Source organism: Zootoca vivipara, chromosome 8 (assembly GCF_965207765.1).
Source record: "Zootoca vivipara chromosome 8, rZooViv2.hap1.1, whole genome shotgun sequence".
Lineage (NCBI taxonomy): Eukaryota > Metazoa > Chordata > Lepidosauria > Squamata > Lacertidae > Zootoca > Zootoca vivipara.
In genome coordinates, this window is record NC_142591.1 from 82,381,554 (window position 1) to 82,397,543 (window position 15,990).

Here is a 15,990-nt window from a genome sequence, read left to right on the forward strand (position 1 = left end):
TACAAAGCTGGTGCTTAAGTAGAAATCGCCTGAACAACTAGGATGTTAAATCACAAAAAAGAGGCTGTTTGTCTACAGACCAGGCAAAGAGTAACAACACATAGACTTCCGAGTCATTCAGCTGGGATCACCCCAGCTAGCATCCAAGACACACACAGCTATCCCTTTACTAGTAAACATAATAATAAATTTTTATTTGTACCCCACCCTCCCCAGTCAAAACCGGGCTCAGGGCGGCTAAGACCAATAAAATTACAATAAGACATAAAGGAAAAGAAAAGCCAACAGAGAAAATATATCATGCCTTCCTGAAAAGTGAGTATGGCATTCAATCAATCAATCAATCATCACATTTCTTTACACTGTAAAGACACAGGGAATGAGCACTTGCTAGAGAAGGTTTTTGATGGCATGAAGGCCACTGCTGCTATACTAGGGTCAATGAGAATGTCAGCTTCCACTTCTCCAAGACAGTTGGTGTTGACGTTCTGCTACTTCAAGATTCACAGAGTTACTTTTGCCATCTTGCACTCAGCGCCGTCTTAGGTGCCCCCGGTGCCGTGGTGCGCCGGATCCCTCCGGCACCCTCCCGCCCCGTTCCGGCGCCCTCCCACCCCGTTTTCTAGCGTGGTGGGCGCAGCGCGCATGCAACAGGCACTGCTGCGCGGCAGGCGGGCAGGCAGGCGCAGCTGCGCGGCGGACCGGTCGGCCAGCGGGTGGGCGCAGCTCGCGGTGCCCTCCTGGCGGGCCGGCACCATGGTGCCCTGCGCCACCCAGCCTGCACGTAGGGGCGGCCCTGCTTGCACTCACTATCAGAAGAGGGAAACAAGGGCAAGCAAAGAATACAGAGGCTCAGGCTGTTCCCAGGTCTAGGGGGCTCCTGGGCTCAAAGAGGTCCAAGTCCCAACACTGCCCTGATGGACGTGTCCAGAATTACAAACAGCTTGGGCCAATGCCAGCCATATAGGGCTTGCACTATATAGATTGGGGGTGGGGGTAAAAAGATGCCCCATCCTCATTCACAGAGCACTGTGGCCAGTGACAGCTTTGAAGTTAGATGCTGTGCCACTTGTCTTTTCTTAACTCGATGCATGCGTCCCAACAAAAAATGGAAGGTGCTAATGCAAAGCAAGTACGCATGAGAAGCACCGGAATTTATTTTATCCATATGCTCCCAGATCCTGCCTCAACGACGTTTAATGTCAAATTCCTATTGGGTATCAGAGGAGCATTTTTTACAGCAGCGAATGCAGGTTCTCTGTGAAAAACACACTACTGCAAAAAAGATCAGAATTTTCAGGAAATTAACTGCTAGGGTGGTCAGCTTCACAGTTCTGGAACATGGCATTGAGTGACTGACCCACAGCATACTGGAAGCTGGCCAGGGCAAGGCCAAGGGCAAGAATGGGAGAAATTAAGTGCACAGACAATCTTCATGAGGTTTGTCTTTAAATTCGTCCCCCCCCCTCCAGTTATTTGGCACTTGATAATGGACTTGTTTTGAAGTCACTGGGCTTTTTTGTTTTTTCGTTTAATGAGCCAGCAGTGCGTGCAACAGAAGGCTCGCCAGCTGAAGAGGGAAAATATGCAGGGTCAGCAAAACACGAGTGTCATATTCGGCTACAAAAACATTACTGTTCCCCTTTAAACAAAGGCAGACAAGTTAACGGAGATTCCAGCAAAAAAACTCCACTTCTCACCCCTACTGTAAGATCAGTACAACTTAATATTGACCACCACCACCACGTCAAAGAAATACTTTAATGCTACAACCAAGACTTGAGTACATGGAGGTTGCCATCAAACGGTATGAACCAAAGTACACCGATTTGGATACCAGGACTCAGGGAAAGGGAGGGGGCTCCTTGCTGGAGTTCACACTGAACTTAGGAGGCAATTTGGAGCTACTATCCCAAAGTGCAGTGTGAGAGAAGTTCTGAGGATCCTAGATCTGAGGCAGGGAGCAAGGGACTCATGTTCACCACACAGGGAAGGACACCTTCCACAACAAAATGAATTTGTGGATCCCAATATCTGAAATGTGCAAGCCAAATTTACGTTTAGAAGCCTCTGGCTAGCGCAAGCACACCCCGAAAAGTCCGCAACCCGAGCGGCGCTTTTGCGCATGCGTGAAAGGGCGAAAGAGCGCCTAGGAGTACCAGCTAAGTGTTTAAATACAAAGCTGCCTTAAATCTACTCCGGCAATGAGAGTGAGGCATCTGTCAATGATGATTGGCCAAGTTACCTTCACGTTCGAGGTAGTAACAGTACTCTGACCACAGGGTGGCAAGTCAAGGAGCATAGAAGACACCAGGAAGCCCGGGAAAATTACAGTATATTTGGAACAGAGAACATTACACAGTAGTTAGTAAAATAAAAAAAATTCCTTCAGTAGCACCTTAAAGACCAACTAAGTTTTTATTTTGGTATGAGCTTTCGTGTGCATGCACACTTCTTCAGATACACGAAAGCTCATACCAAAATAAAAACTTAGTTGGTCTTTAAGGTGCTACTGAAGGAATTTTTTTTATTTTACTTCGATCCAGACCAACACGGCTACCTACCTGTAAACAGTAGTTAGTGTAAAGGATCAGGCCAAAGGAAGCAGCCTAAGCGGGGAAAGCAACCTGGGGAGAAATGCACATAACTAGCACTTGAAGGTGTGAGGAAGGCTCACGTTCCAATTTGGAATAATTACTTTTTTTTTGTCTGCAGGCCTTTAAGTATACACAATAAGCCTCCAGGTAAGTCATTAGCACATGCTAATTACAAAGCAAGCAACTACTATGACATAACCATGCTAGGATTTAAATTGCAACTAAATCCGGAAGCCATAACTTGAGGGTAAGCACAGTATGCCTTCCAGTTCCAGCCCCCCCCCCCCAACGCAAATGCTGGCTTCACAGCATCCAGAGCGGCTGGATTGTGTTCCGAGGGTTTAACCGCTGAGGCTTGTTGACTAGAAGTTTTAACCACCAGAGAGCTCGATAGTCTCCAAAGAATATGATCTAAGATTAGAATTAGTGCAAATTATGGAACAAGGTAGCTTGCCTGATTGCACACCACAATTCTTCTTGGCAGGGCCCCCACCAATTAAGTTCTGAGCAGTGCCAAGCACACTGTTGACATTAAGGTTTTAATTAGCATCAGTATGTGAAAAGCTAATCATAATCACTTTTACAAGGTTTCCTCCCAAAATCTGAGACCAATATTATGGAAAATTGAGGTGTTTTGCTTAACAAAAACATGTGGTAAAGCCCTTCTCTGACATTTCAGCCTATGGGTGGGGAAACAGCATGCTGTGAATTTTCTACCACCTAGAAAACCATCTCCCTGCATGCAGAAGACTAGCATACCAAAGGGAAGAGCTAGATTTAAATCTCTCTCGCACAAGCTAGCCTTCCACAGGAAGATAGTTATAACATGGAGGAGCCAATAGATTAGACCAACTTGGCACCAGAATACACATTTACAGTGGTACCTCGGTTTATGAACTTAATCCGTTCCGCAAGTCCGTTGTTAAACCGAAACTGTTCTAAAACCGAGGCGCGCTTTCCCTAATGAGGCCTCCCACCGCCGTGCCCTTCCACCGTTCGGCTTCTGTTCTTAGTCTGAGGTAAAGTTTGCAAACCAGGACACTACTTCCGGTTTTGTGGAGTTTGTAAACTGAATAGTTTGTAAACAGGGCTGCTCTTAAACCGAGGTACCACTGTATTTGCTGGGACCAAAGTGGAAACAGCTTATTGATACATTTCCTTTAACAAAACCAGTTCATATAGACAAACCTAGTAAAGGTAAATCTTTGCTTATTTTCAGAAAGCTACTTGTGTTCTATTAAACTTATTTTTAATGGGGATTATAGATATGGGCCATTGGGAATAGCTTACACAATAGTGTGTTACCAACAATTTTAAAAAGGGGGTTCACAACAGGAGATTTTCATGAAAACTCCCTGTTGCTAACTTTCTACCTATTACGCAAATTCCACATACTCTGGCTTCGTGGTAACTGTAAGGGTCAAACTAGATTTCAGTGTGGGAATTATTTCCAAAGAATGTGCCACTTTCAGAGGCATGCTGAGATCCAAAAGACCAACATCTTCTGTGCCTTCTATTCGCATTAAAAACAAAACAAAAAGTGGCACACTTAACGCAACTTTGAAGTCACGTCTAGTTTGGAACGCAGAAGTTAACCATTTGAATCTTTCCCAGCAATTAAGAGGTGTTTGTGCAATCACTGCGCTATTTTAAAAAAGCTATACCAGCTGGTTAACTGGAGAATTAGGACAACCAAGCTCCACACTTTCAAAAATTTGGCATGCTTCACTTGCTGAAGCGTAAATACTTCACCACAGAATCTCTCATACCTGTAAATATGATTAGACTGATGCTCAAATCTAAACTGCTACAGAACCACCACAAAGATGCCACAATAAATATACCCACCAGTGGCTGACTCCAGTGTTTGAAATTAGCCAGGCGCATTTTGCACCTATCGTTTGACCACTTGCAACCAAGTGAAGATGCCTGGTGCCAGGGTGGCGCCTGACATCTCCACCATCTGGAGGTGCACGCCTGGGGATCATACCCCGGCTGTTTTCACACACCAATACCAACCACATCCTGTAGAATTCTCTCAGTTACATTTTATCTGCACCTTCGGAATGAATTTCTGGAACCAAAATGCTTTTTCTGCGCAGCCTGAGCAGGAGAATTCGCCATTAAGATAAAGAGGTCGGAATAGGCCAATATATATGTGGGACTGTCCCTGGATCAAGTGACTTTTCTTCTTTCAGTTCTCAAAGCTCTTAACCCAGCTCAGGGTTGTCATCTGAACTAACCAGATGTTTAACTGAGAATCAATCTCAGTCAGTCCATCATTTTAAAAAATAACACGTCTTGCCCAAAAATGTCAACAAGACATTCCATTTTGGCGACTGAAACTTTGGTTTAAGGAGCTATTGGGCACCTAGCTTCCTAATAATAATAAATTTTCATTTATACCCCTGCCCTTCCCGGTTAAAAACCCCGGGCTCAGGGCGGCTACCAACAAATTTAAAACACTTAATTGTAATACAACATAAAAGCAGCATAAAATACAGTATAAAAGCATGAATAACAGTAAAATTCAAGTTCACGAATCAATTTGGGGAAAATCCATCCAATAAACATTAGATAGTCACCAGGGCTAGCTGGCTAAATTAGACCACTTGGGCCAGCGAGGAGGCTAGGAGAGAATTAGCTACAGGGGCCCAGAGTGGGTAATCTTCATAAAAGGGGGGGAGGGGGGAAGAGAAGGGAAATAAAAAAATCAGGCTGTGTTCAAATTAAAGGCCAGGCGGAATAGCTCTGTCTTACAGGCTATCTGGGATTTTAACACTGCTGCCTACATAGCACTAATCTATGTATCAGGGGATGTGGGGTGTTTTCATCGGAACATTTTCTGGGATGGTGATCCTGGCCGTGACTGAATGCAACATCTTGTTTACTCCCTGGATTTTCCTGAAGAAGCAAGATGGAATTTCAAATATGTGAAGGCTTTGTAGCATATGACGTGGGCAGGGGTATATGCAAGGAGACAAGTGATCCAAGGGGAATGCAATTAGGCCAGCTCCAATCTGATCAGCCTGGCTTGCAAAATACATCTGACAGCTTCCAAAAGATGAGGCACACGCTGCAGCTGTGATTGAACTGAAACAGGGCAGGACTGGGCAAATTGCCCCCTGGCTTGAAAAGTTTCAGTGACCAGAACCTTGCAGCAGGTTAGCTTATTATGGCAGGAAAGCTCTGCTTCCTTCCAACATGCAGTCCGCAACGGCCCATCTCTATAGTGCAACCAAGAGTCAGGTTGATGGACTAGCAGAATGGAACTTTGTTTTCCAGAACCATTACCGTCCCCCATCCCAAAGAGCCCTCCCTACCCACGATGGTCTGTCTAAAGTTTGAGCAGAGATGCTTTTAGCTTCTGATGACTCTGTAACAGAAAACATTAGGATTCTAAAGTTCCATGACATCATAATGTTAATGGAAGCAGCTTTCAGAGAACAGCCAAGCGATTGACCTCAGATTTATGCAGGGCTTCTGCTGGGAGGGCAGATGCTGTTCAGACTGCAGGCGAAGGATGAAATGCTCTGACTATGGATGCCCTATGCATTCAAAACGAACATGCATGCAAGAGAAGAACTCTAAACTTTTTCTACGTATTTGCTTCCCTTTGAGCCTTCCCTTGTGCACTTCAAAAGACATCACAGATCAATGTAGCCTCCCTGTGACCCCTTTTGTCCATTGATTTGCCTGAATTTTGGCCCAGAACAACGGCAAGTGCTTCCAAACCACAAGAAATTGCAGGCGGCTGAAAGGTGCTTAACATGTACCTAAGAAATTTGGAATATTTCCCAAGTCATATATGCAGACATACATTAAATTATTGTTGAATCAAAAGATGAATTTTTAACATTTTAAAACATTTTAAAGAAATAAATATCAGCTATCGGATTTAACCCAATGGCAATATTTGAAGCTACAACATTCTATTAACAACTTTGTTTGGAGCAGTAGCATTTTCAGTCAGTTTCTGAGATGCTTGAGATACTAGAACAAGTGGCTAAATCCTTTAGAACTAAAAAAATTGATTACCTTTTGTTATATTTTTTAAATCAATAAATCAATTTGATATGCAGGTTAAGGGGAAGAAGAGGGACCGAGGTTTCCGTTTCCTAAGCAAATACACATAACCTGCTGTTACCTATTATCTTTATTTCTCACTTGGGCTGGATCTACATTGATCTATAAAAACACTGTTAAAGGCTATGATAAAAGTTATATAGCTCTCAATGCAATTTCACACTGCTGACGGGTCACTACTATGCAGCATCCTCTGGTGTCACATTTTTATAACGGATTTTTGACGTTATAGCCGACCAATGTAGATTCACCCTTCGTCAACCATTGTTCCCTGCTGCATTTCAGGTTTAATGTCCCCCCTCCATCTGCTTCATGTAGGCCGCGGGTCCCCAGACTTACCGGCGTTTGGGCCGGTTCCCACCGTGCCGATCGCGCGACGGGCCGGAGGGCGGGGGAGTGCGTGCCCGTGGGCATGGGCGCTTACTGGCGCGGCGGCGCGCTTCCCGGGTGGAAAAAGCACCGAAAATCCGTTGTGCGCATGCGCGTGGGCCTCCCCCGACCCGGAAGTGCACCAGAAATGACTTCTTCCGGGTCGGGAGAGGCCCACACGCATGCGCAGAAAGGATTTTCGGCGCTTTTTCCCAACCCGGAAGAGCGCTGCTGCGCTGCGCGCCGTAAGAGCGGGCGGCGGGGGTCGTCGCGGGCCGGATTGGCAGGCTAATTGGGCCGCATCCGGCCCCCGGGCCGTAGTCTGGGGACCCCTGATGTAGGGCTTTCATTTGTATAATATCCAGGCTCAACAATCCAGGTTCTTTGTCTAAGGTGCCACAATACTTGTATTTGCTGCTACAAACTGCCGTGGCTACAGTTCTTTAAAGTACAGTGAATGAAGTTGTACTGAAACTAGCTTTTAACTTTGACAGCTTACAAAACACTAATTTCGCATGCAAGTATGGTTAGAATCTCTGACGTGCTGTAATCAAGCCTTGATCTTGGACAAATGTGTTTATATGGTGCATATATCAAATACCTGGTTTTAACCAACACTTTGTGTTTAGATATGCTATATCAGGCACACACTAAAAAGCTAACATTTGAAGAAGCCCTTGGAAGTGCAATGTTGAATAATTTTAAAATACATTTTTATGACTTTAAAAATAATTCTATGTATGTATGTATTTATGTATCTTTTTTACATATAAGGCGCTATTTTTATTTTTTTAAAGTAAAAAAAAATAGGATTTCACTATAACAATTGTAAACAGTTAACAATTACAATGTTTAATCTACGGTATTTTATTTGGACACATGATTCAAACTCTTGTATTAGAGTTACAGTAATGCTGAGTAGCAGAAACAAGGCTGGTCAAATACACCAATGTGATCACCATCCAGAAGATTGTTCACACAATGCCACACATCAGAAGTTGGCTAAGATTATGAAGATTAGCTACATGAGATGCTTTCCCCCCTGTTTCCATCTGTAAGTTTAAAAGCCAAGCACGGGGCCAGTAAAAGCACAAAAAAGGCCATGTTATGCAGTCAATCAAAGTCCACAATCAAGCTTGGCAGGGCAACGCCTGTGAGCTGCCAAGCCAATGACATCTTCCCCTAGGATAAACAAACATTTTTTTTCCAAGACCTTGGCAATGGCCCCAGACCTTGGGGTGAACTTTAGTCCTTCAGCCAGCCAAGTGGATGGAATGCAGGGTGTAAGAAGTCAAGAAGGATCACTCTGCAAGACAGGTCTGATGAAAAAAAAGGGCAGGAAAGGGAGCTTGGCTAAGCATCTGAGTATCTTCATATGCAAAAGGGAACTGCTTAATTTAAAAGGGAGGCCGAGCACATATCAGGTATAAATAGTGCCAGCTTCTCAATACATTGGGCTTTAACAACTTAAGCTTTTATCTTGGCATTTGCAAAATTCCTAGCAGAGCTTACGTTAAAGTAGTCTCCATAAAGAGATCTTTAAGTACTCTTCGCTGGTAATCATAGCTCCAAATCCTTGGGAAGTGAACATGAACTCTAGAAGCTGCTATAAACTCCTCACCTTGCTCCTTTCACACGGGATGGTTCAAACCATGAATACTCCCCACTCCGGCTTTGCATCATTTTATGTTCTAAAGCCAAAGCTAATTAGGCAAGGAGAGAAAGTAATTCACCTGTAGAACCATTTGTCTCAGGGAGTTGGTGAAATCTGCATTTTTAAGGAACAGTCCCTGAACTAACATGTAAAGGGCCGAGCTGCGGCAAGTTACCCTCTGAAATTATATTAAAATTAAAGCTCTGTAATAAATCAGCTAAAAACAGGGGAAAGTGCTAAACCTCTGCAATCCTCTTGAAGCCTGACGTATGAATAAACCCAAACACAATGCACTCAAATCAGGGAGCGAACAACACGGTGAGAGGGCCACTTGGTGAACAAAGCAAAGTAAAAACACTTGCAGAAACACAGGATTATTCGTTCCTGCTGCCTCTTCTGCTTGAATAAGTAGTCTGAATTGTGAAGCATGCACAACAGCAGCAGTCTATATAAGCTAGGTTTATGCCTGGTTTCAGGCTCCTTCACTGTGTAAGCAACAGCTGAAAAACTATGATGTAACCTTCCCATGAGTTTGCAAGAAGGGAGTTGTACAGCTGGGGCAATATTATATTAAGCCACAATGCCAGATGAACTCTCTGAAAGAAATGTGGAGTGCAAATGCAATATTTGGAGTGTGCCCATCGTGGCAGAACTAACGCCCTGCATTGCATAATATTTCGGATTCAGTCACTGACATCCCCAAGTGAAAGAATCTCAGGGAGCAAAGTGGGGGAAAGACCCTGGCCCAAGATTGCAGAGATGCCGACAGCCAGCTGTTAAAAGGGGGCTAGAGAGACCAGTGACCTGACAGTGTCAGACCTGGCCAACACCTGCAGCAGAATGAGATGGTAAAATTGTGAGGTGGAATGTACCACTTCAGGATGCAAGTGCGGGGGTGTGCATGCAAACCCCATTTTTAAGCATCACTGCATATAAAATCTCCCTTAAGTAGAAAAACTAGCATGCAGATAACAGAGAAATTATCCCCAGTTGCTCCCCAATTTTTATATTTTGTTAATGTGCTGCAGCATTCAAAACCGATCCCTCATCCCTGGCAATCTCAAATCGTACCATGTACTATATTCTATCATCTCAGAATTCTGTCTCATTTTTCTGAATGTGCAAAGCAAAGCATCTACGTATGCCCAGCATTTGCATCCCTGCCTGACTTATCAGCCTTTTTTTCCAACTGCTGGAGCAGTCTCAAGGACTGCTTGAGAAAAACAACCAATGCCCACTAGATGAAAACTGTGCTCCTGAAAGCCCCAACCTAATGTTTATTTCCAAGACAACAGCTGCTTCTGCTGTTGCTGCTACCTTTAAGTGCCTGCATTTCAGCGCTTGTCATCTTTTTGGCAGCGGCCCCAGTAAAAAGTAGCCCTGAATAACCGCTTTCAAAAACATAAACGAAGCTCAAAATACTCCACTCTTTGTTGTAAAGAACAAGATTGCTCAGAAACCATAAACTGTACAATTTCCCCTTTGGAGTTCCGAGCCCGTTCCTTAAGGAAGATTGGTTCTGAAGTGTTCGTTACAAATGAACTATTCATTTAAAGGCATAGTGCCCCAATTGTGCAGCCTTACTCGAAAAAGCACGGCTCGCAATTTTGCTACAGCTCTCGCCAGCAAGGCTATCTTGATCTATGAAGCAACTGTGGGCAGAATAATATGTACCGGGCAGAGCATATAAACACACTAACCGATTGCTGTGAAGCAAGTATGACAGCTTAAGGATCTCCCCCGCCTCCCAGTTATCAGACTGTTTAGAGATACACTCACCCTTCTGTTCCAAAGCCAAGCCAATATCCGCCCACTTGCGCCGAAAGCAAGCAGCAGAAGATACGGCTGATTTTCAGCAAATATTACCAGCAGTGCTTAAGCCAGGCAGTGCAATGCGATACAGATCATAACAGATAATTATGCCAGAGCAGAGTGCAGTGCAAGCCATTTTAAACGTATGCATTTTCAAAAGTTAAATGGCAGTAAAGGAATAATACCATTAGCACTGCTACACTAGGTACCGGACAAGTGGGCATCCACATACCTTTGTAGACCAAACCCTCAGTTTGGGTATCAGTCAACACAGTACATACAAGAGCCAAGCATTGCTGCTGAGCTTCTTTCAGATCCTCCTCCTCTTAACAGGCAGCTAGCTAATCAGCCTCTCAATCCACGTGCACTACCAGATTCGCTCCTTTTAGTTCCTCTAAAGCTGGAATCACTGACAACACCAACGAAAATAACCGGTGAAGGATCTGGTGTAAGGATAACATGCAGTTAAAGCGTTATGGGCTATGGAGATAGTTATCAAGAAAACAAATTGCCTTTTTCCAGGAGCAGCCTCAAGGTCAGCCATGCCTTTTTCCTCCCAACACCGAGAAGAAATTTCTCTTTAAATACACTTCAGTCATGCCTAAATAACTCAATATATTTCATGTGGCTTCGAGTACAACATTCCAAACAATATCTGAGAGATCTTTTGACACACACAAAAATTACTTTTGTATTTTTAGATCTGGGAATGCCTGCTTTCAGAAATCCTATGCAGTTAACTTTGTTTGCATCTGTAACACATGCTATTCCTGCTTATTTATAATACGGGGGCAAAGAATTTCATCCCTGTTGGGGTCAAACCACAAATATGCAAATTGAAGCACTTTACCTGATCAGCAAAATGAATTGACCATTTGCATTACAGGCAAAGTGACACAAAACAGGATTTATTGCTGGGTTTATTGATGAAACCCAGTTTAAGCTTCTGCTCCTCCTACCAGACCTGCCCAACCCCAAATGAAACAAAGTTTTGTCATGCAGGAAAGGTCCCCAACACTGAAAGGGAAAACCCAATACACATTCTGGGTGCAACAGATAAGATGGGGCTGACCCACTAGGCTACACCTGGAACAGCTCAGCTGGTAAAGCATGAGACTCTTAATCTCAGGGTTGTGGGTTTGAGCCCCACCTTGGGCAAAGGATTCCTGCATTGCAGGGGGTTGAACTATATGACCCTCGTGGTCCCTTCCAACTCTACAATTCTATGATTCAATGACCCAGAAGCCACATCTCCACACATAAAGCTAGTACATACCAAAAGCTGCCCTCCAAGTCTCCCTCAGTAGATGCCTCTCAGGATGGCAACAAATCCCCCTCATGCTTTGCTGCCTCCTCCTATAATAACAATTTGGTCACCTACATGACACTCAACACACCAGCAGATCTTTCTTTATCTGCGGCACTTTGCTCCCCTTCCACTTCTCTGGTTTCCGCACCCCTCTTGTTCTTGTACCCCAAACACTCCCCCCTTTGCCACAAGTCACTGCAACCTTCCCTGTGATTCTTTCCCACCCTGTATTCCGCCCTCGAAGTCTGTTCTGATAGTTGCCGACTCAAGCACTACAAGGAGCAAAGTTCCTCCCTCATTTCACTCTCTTTTCCAGGATCGACACATTTATTTGCTTCTTCCCTTTTCTCTCCGTTGCACGTCCTGCTTTAGAAAGAAACTCCTTGTCTCAAACCCCAAGCCCTTTGCCCACACTTAACTCATCCTGCCTCCTCAACCTGACCTTGCAGAGATAAGAATCTCTTCTCTCTCTCTCTCAAGTTCTCTTACAGCCCCTTCAGCACCTGATTTTTCTAGGGTCAGTTTTCTCAGCCCTAGCATGCTCCACACACAGATCCCAACATGTGATCTCTTCTCCTCTTCTCTTGCCTTATCAGACAACCTTATGATCTTCTCCCACCCCCAGTTATTTCCTCCCATTAACAAACTTTTTGCTTCTGCAGCTATTTCTCACTCAACCGCTGGGATTCTGCTCACCTTTTTGAACTCCCTGAAGAACATCTTAAGGATAGTTTAAAAAATGTGTCTTCCCTCTTTTCCACAGGCTGTCTTCTTGCATCCCCCACCAAACCCAATTCTCTCCCTTGTCCCAAAACCCTGCCTCTCAAACTCACCAGCCCTCTTTCTGCCTTATCCTCCTCTCCAACAACACCCCAGCCCTTCTTCTTCTGAACCCCATTTGCTAGGGTCCCTCTCTTGAATCTGCTGTTCAAAGAATTGCAGAGCTGGAAAGGATCCCGAGGGTCATCTAGTCCAACCCCCTACTTGTATCTTTCGCTTCCAAGTCAATGTACACACTCCAGGTTTCCTCTGCCCTCTACATTACAAAGACCAACTCTGCATTACAAAGACCAACTCTGCATTACAAAGACCAACTCTGCATTATAAAGATGCCTCCAAATATAAAGGCTGGCAACATCAACCCCGCCATGTGGGAATCTCTTACAGACAACCTCATTGCATGGAGACAGAGAGTCAGGTTGTGCAGCTACAGCAGTGACCAGAGGAGGAATGACCCCTGGGAGGAGCACAGAAAGAAGGAACGCCGTGGTGCATCTGCAGCAACACAACCAGATGCCTTCATCTGCTCCAGCTGCAACAAAACATGTCTCTCCTGTATCGGTTTCTACAGCCACAACAGGATCTGTAACTCCCCAACAGTTTGACTTCACCCCCAAAGGCGCAGCCCTCCAGTGTCTCCCAAGACAGATGGATGACAAAAACAACAATTCCTCAGTCACACAACAGCCTCTGCACTCCTCCAACACCCACCCCGGCGCCCAGAGACACACACACCCCTACTCAAATACACACCTTTCCAAAAGAATGTCCCCTCCCCAGCCATGAAATCCTCTTTCAAGGAAAATTTCCTAAAGAGACACCCCTTTGCGTGTTTCCTTTTGGGTCCCTTCCTCCACCAGTCTCTTTCTCAAAGAGTTCTGCTCTCTAAGCCCACCCTGATGTGGGCTTGGTACCCTAAATTGCTCCACTGGTCCGACAGATATATTAAAAAAACCACAAAGCAGACAGCCTTTAGATTAACTGGTTTGTGGCAGGGAATGATTGGGAAATCCACACGGGGCTATGGAGCTATCAGCCACATTAAGACACCAAAAAAAGAACTCCAGGGTATAAACACAGGATACCCTGAAACCCAGAAAAACATGTCTCCCGCTAAATTTTTACTCCTTATGTTTACATGCCACTTCCCCCCCCCCAAGGTGACATAAATGTGGTTCTTAAGATGTCTCCCATCCAGTGACTAAACCTAAACCTTCAACCAAGGTGGTGGCCCGATGTGTCTTCACACCAAATTCCAGGACCTGGTTGGATGGTTTTCATATTCCAAGGGCACAATTTTTTTTTTGCTGCTGGCTGCTGTTAGGCCTTGCTTGTGGGTTTCCTACAAGCACCAGACAGACCAAGATTAAATATATATATATATACTGGGCAAGATTTTAGTGGCATCTGTTTCCCCAATTTAATCCTCACAGCAACCCTATAAGGTACTGTAGGTTAGGCTGGGAGGGTAGTGACTGACCCAGTTACTGAGTGAGATTCATCAGCTGAGTGGGGATTTGAACCCTGTTCGCCCAGACCCAACACTCTAACCACTAACCCTATCAACACAAGGCAACTTGCAAAGCTAGAATACACACCGAAAACAAATCCTAAAGATTGCTTAATTTTTTTCCAAAATGTAGCCAAGCACATACTGTACTTGAATAAATGTGTTCTCAGGAGTTTACATTACATCTACATAGAACTTACATACCCCTGAATGCCAACAACCCATAGAACCAAATCTCCATGGGGGGGGGGTACTTCTTTAGCAATTTTACCTACAACAGTTGAGTAAAACCTCCAGGGGCAGAGGCACTGTACCTCCAAATGCCACCTGTTTCAAGGTGGGGCATTCAGCAGCAGGGAAAGCTGTGAAACCTTATGCCCATCCCCCAGACCGTTGTGGGGGAGAAAACAATACAGAAGACTGTTGTAGCAGGACCACTCCGAAGTGCAGGTGCATGTTAGGGATGTGGGACAAAAGCGTTGTGTGGATGGTACATCTCAAGGAAAACCCCCACCCCAAGCAGTCTGTTCCGACATGCAGGTGAGCGTCAGGGATGCAGGACATAAGTCATATGGATGTCGTACCATTACCCTCCCTGCCTCGGGGAAACAATCCAATCCTGACTCCAGACCATACACAGATGGGTGTCAGGGTCGCAGGTCAGAAGGGCCTGTGCTCTCCCTCCCTCCCAAACATCTTCTACCCCTCCCAGTGGCCCGTTCCGACATGCAGGTGCGTGTCAGAAGGGCTGTATGGATGGCGCGCCTGTGGTCTGCCTCCTGCACGAACACCTCCTACCCCTCCTCGCACCAAGTGCCGATGCCTGTCAGGGTCGCGAGTCAGAAGGGCCGTATGAATGGCGCGCCTGCGCTCTCCCTCCCGCACGAACACCTCCTACCCCTCCCGGCGGCCCGTTCCGACGTGCAGGTGCGTGTCAGGGCCGCGAGTCAGAAGGGCCGTGTGGACGGCGCCCCTGCGCTCTCCCTCCCTCCCTCCTCCTACCCCTCCTCGCAGCAAGTGCCGATGCGTGTCAGGGTCGCGAGGCAGAAGGGTCGTGTGGACCGCGCGCCTCCGACCCGCCCCCCCCCCGCGGCCCTTCCCTCCGCGGCCGGTACCTGCTCCTGCCGGAGCGCGCTGCTCTGCCGGGGCCCGGCTGCTCCCCCTCGCAGGGGCGGGCTGCTTGCTGCGCCGGGCTGCTCCGCTGAGGCCGGGTCCTGTCCGGTCACGGTCCGGGGACGGGGTCGCGGTCAGGGCGGCCGAGCGTCGGGCTCTGTCACGGCGACCGGGCGTCAACGGTGGCGGAGGCGGCAGCAGGCTCCGAAGCGGGCGGCGGGCTGCGCAGGCGGGCGCTTTATACCCTCGGCTCCTCGGAAACCGTCTCCGCGCAACGCTTCCGCTTCCGCCCCTCCCTCGCGCCCGCCCGCCTCATGAATATGCAAATCGGGGCTAGCGAGGAGGGGGCGCCTGAGGAGCGAAGGGCAAAGAGTGGGGCGCGGGGGGGGGGGAGAGAAAGAGAGAAAGAGGGAGGGGAGGCGGCCAGCCAATGAGGGGGAGGGCAGGGCTCCCCCCGCAGCGCGCCGATTGGCTACGCACGCAAGGAAATAGAACGCGCGCACCGCGAAGGTGGGAGAACTTGCTGTGCCCAGTGACGCTGCAGCATCGCCGTCAGCTCGAAGCCTGGGCCGAAGGTGGGGGGCTGTTGGAAGGGCGCCCGCTAGGAATCGGAAGGAGGGAGAGGGGCATGGGGAGAGTTAATGGCGGGGGCGAGTGGCGGGAATCGCAACGCACCTTGCGGGGGGCAGGGAAGGCCTCGTGGATGCGGCGAGCTCGTTGGGGGATGCAGAGGCAAGCGCTGTAGGTGGGGAGACTTAGA

General features: G+C 46.7%; 1 protein-coding gene across 2 annotated transcripts in view; it reads right to left on the reverse strand.

The window, feature by feature from the left end:
• SLC45A4 (solute carrier family 45 member 4) overlaps positions 1-15,578 on the reverse strand; it is an 83,773-nt gene extending 68,195 nt beyond the window's left edge. Inside the window, exon 1 of one of the 2 annotated variants that reach the window (XM_035124413.3) lies at positions 15,233-15,578. The gene's annotated coding sequence lies outside the window, so the exon portion shown is untranslated. The remainder of the gene's footprint in view (positions 1-15,232) is intronic. The other variant, XM_035124407.3, reaches the window with a different exon arrangement.
• Between the last annotated feature and the right edge of the window lie 412 nt (positions 15,579-15,990).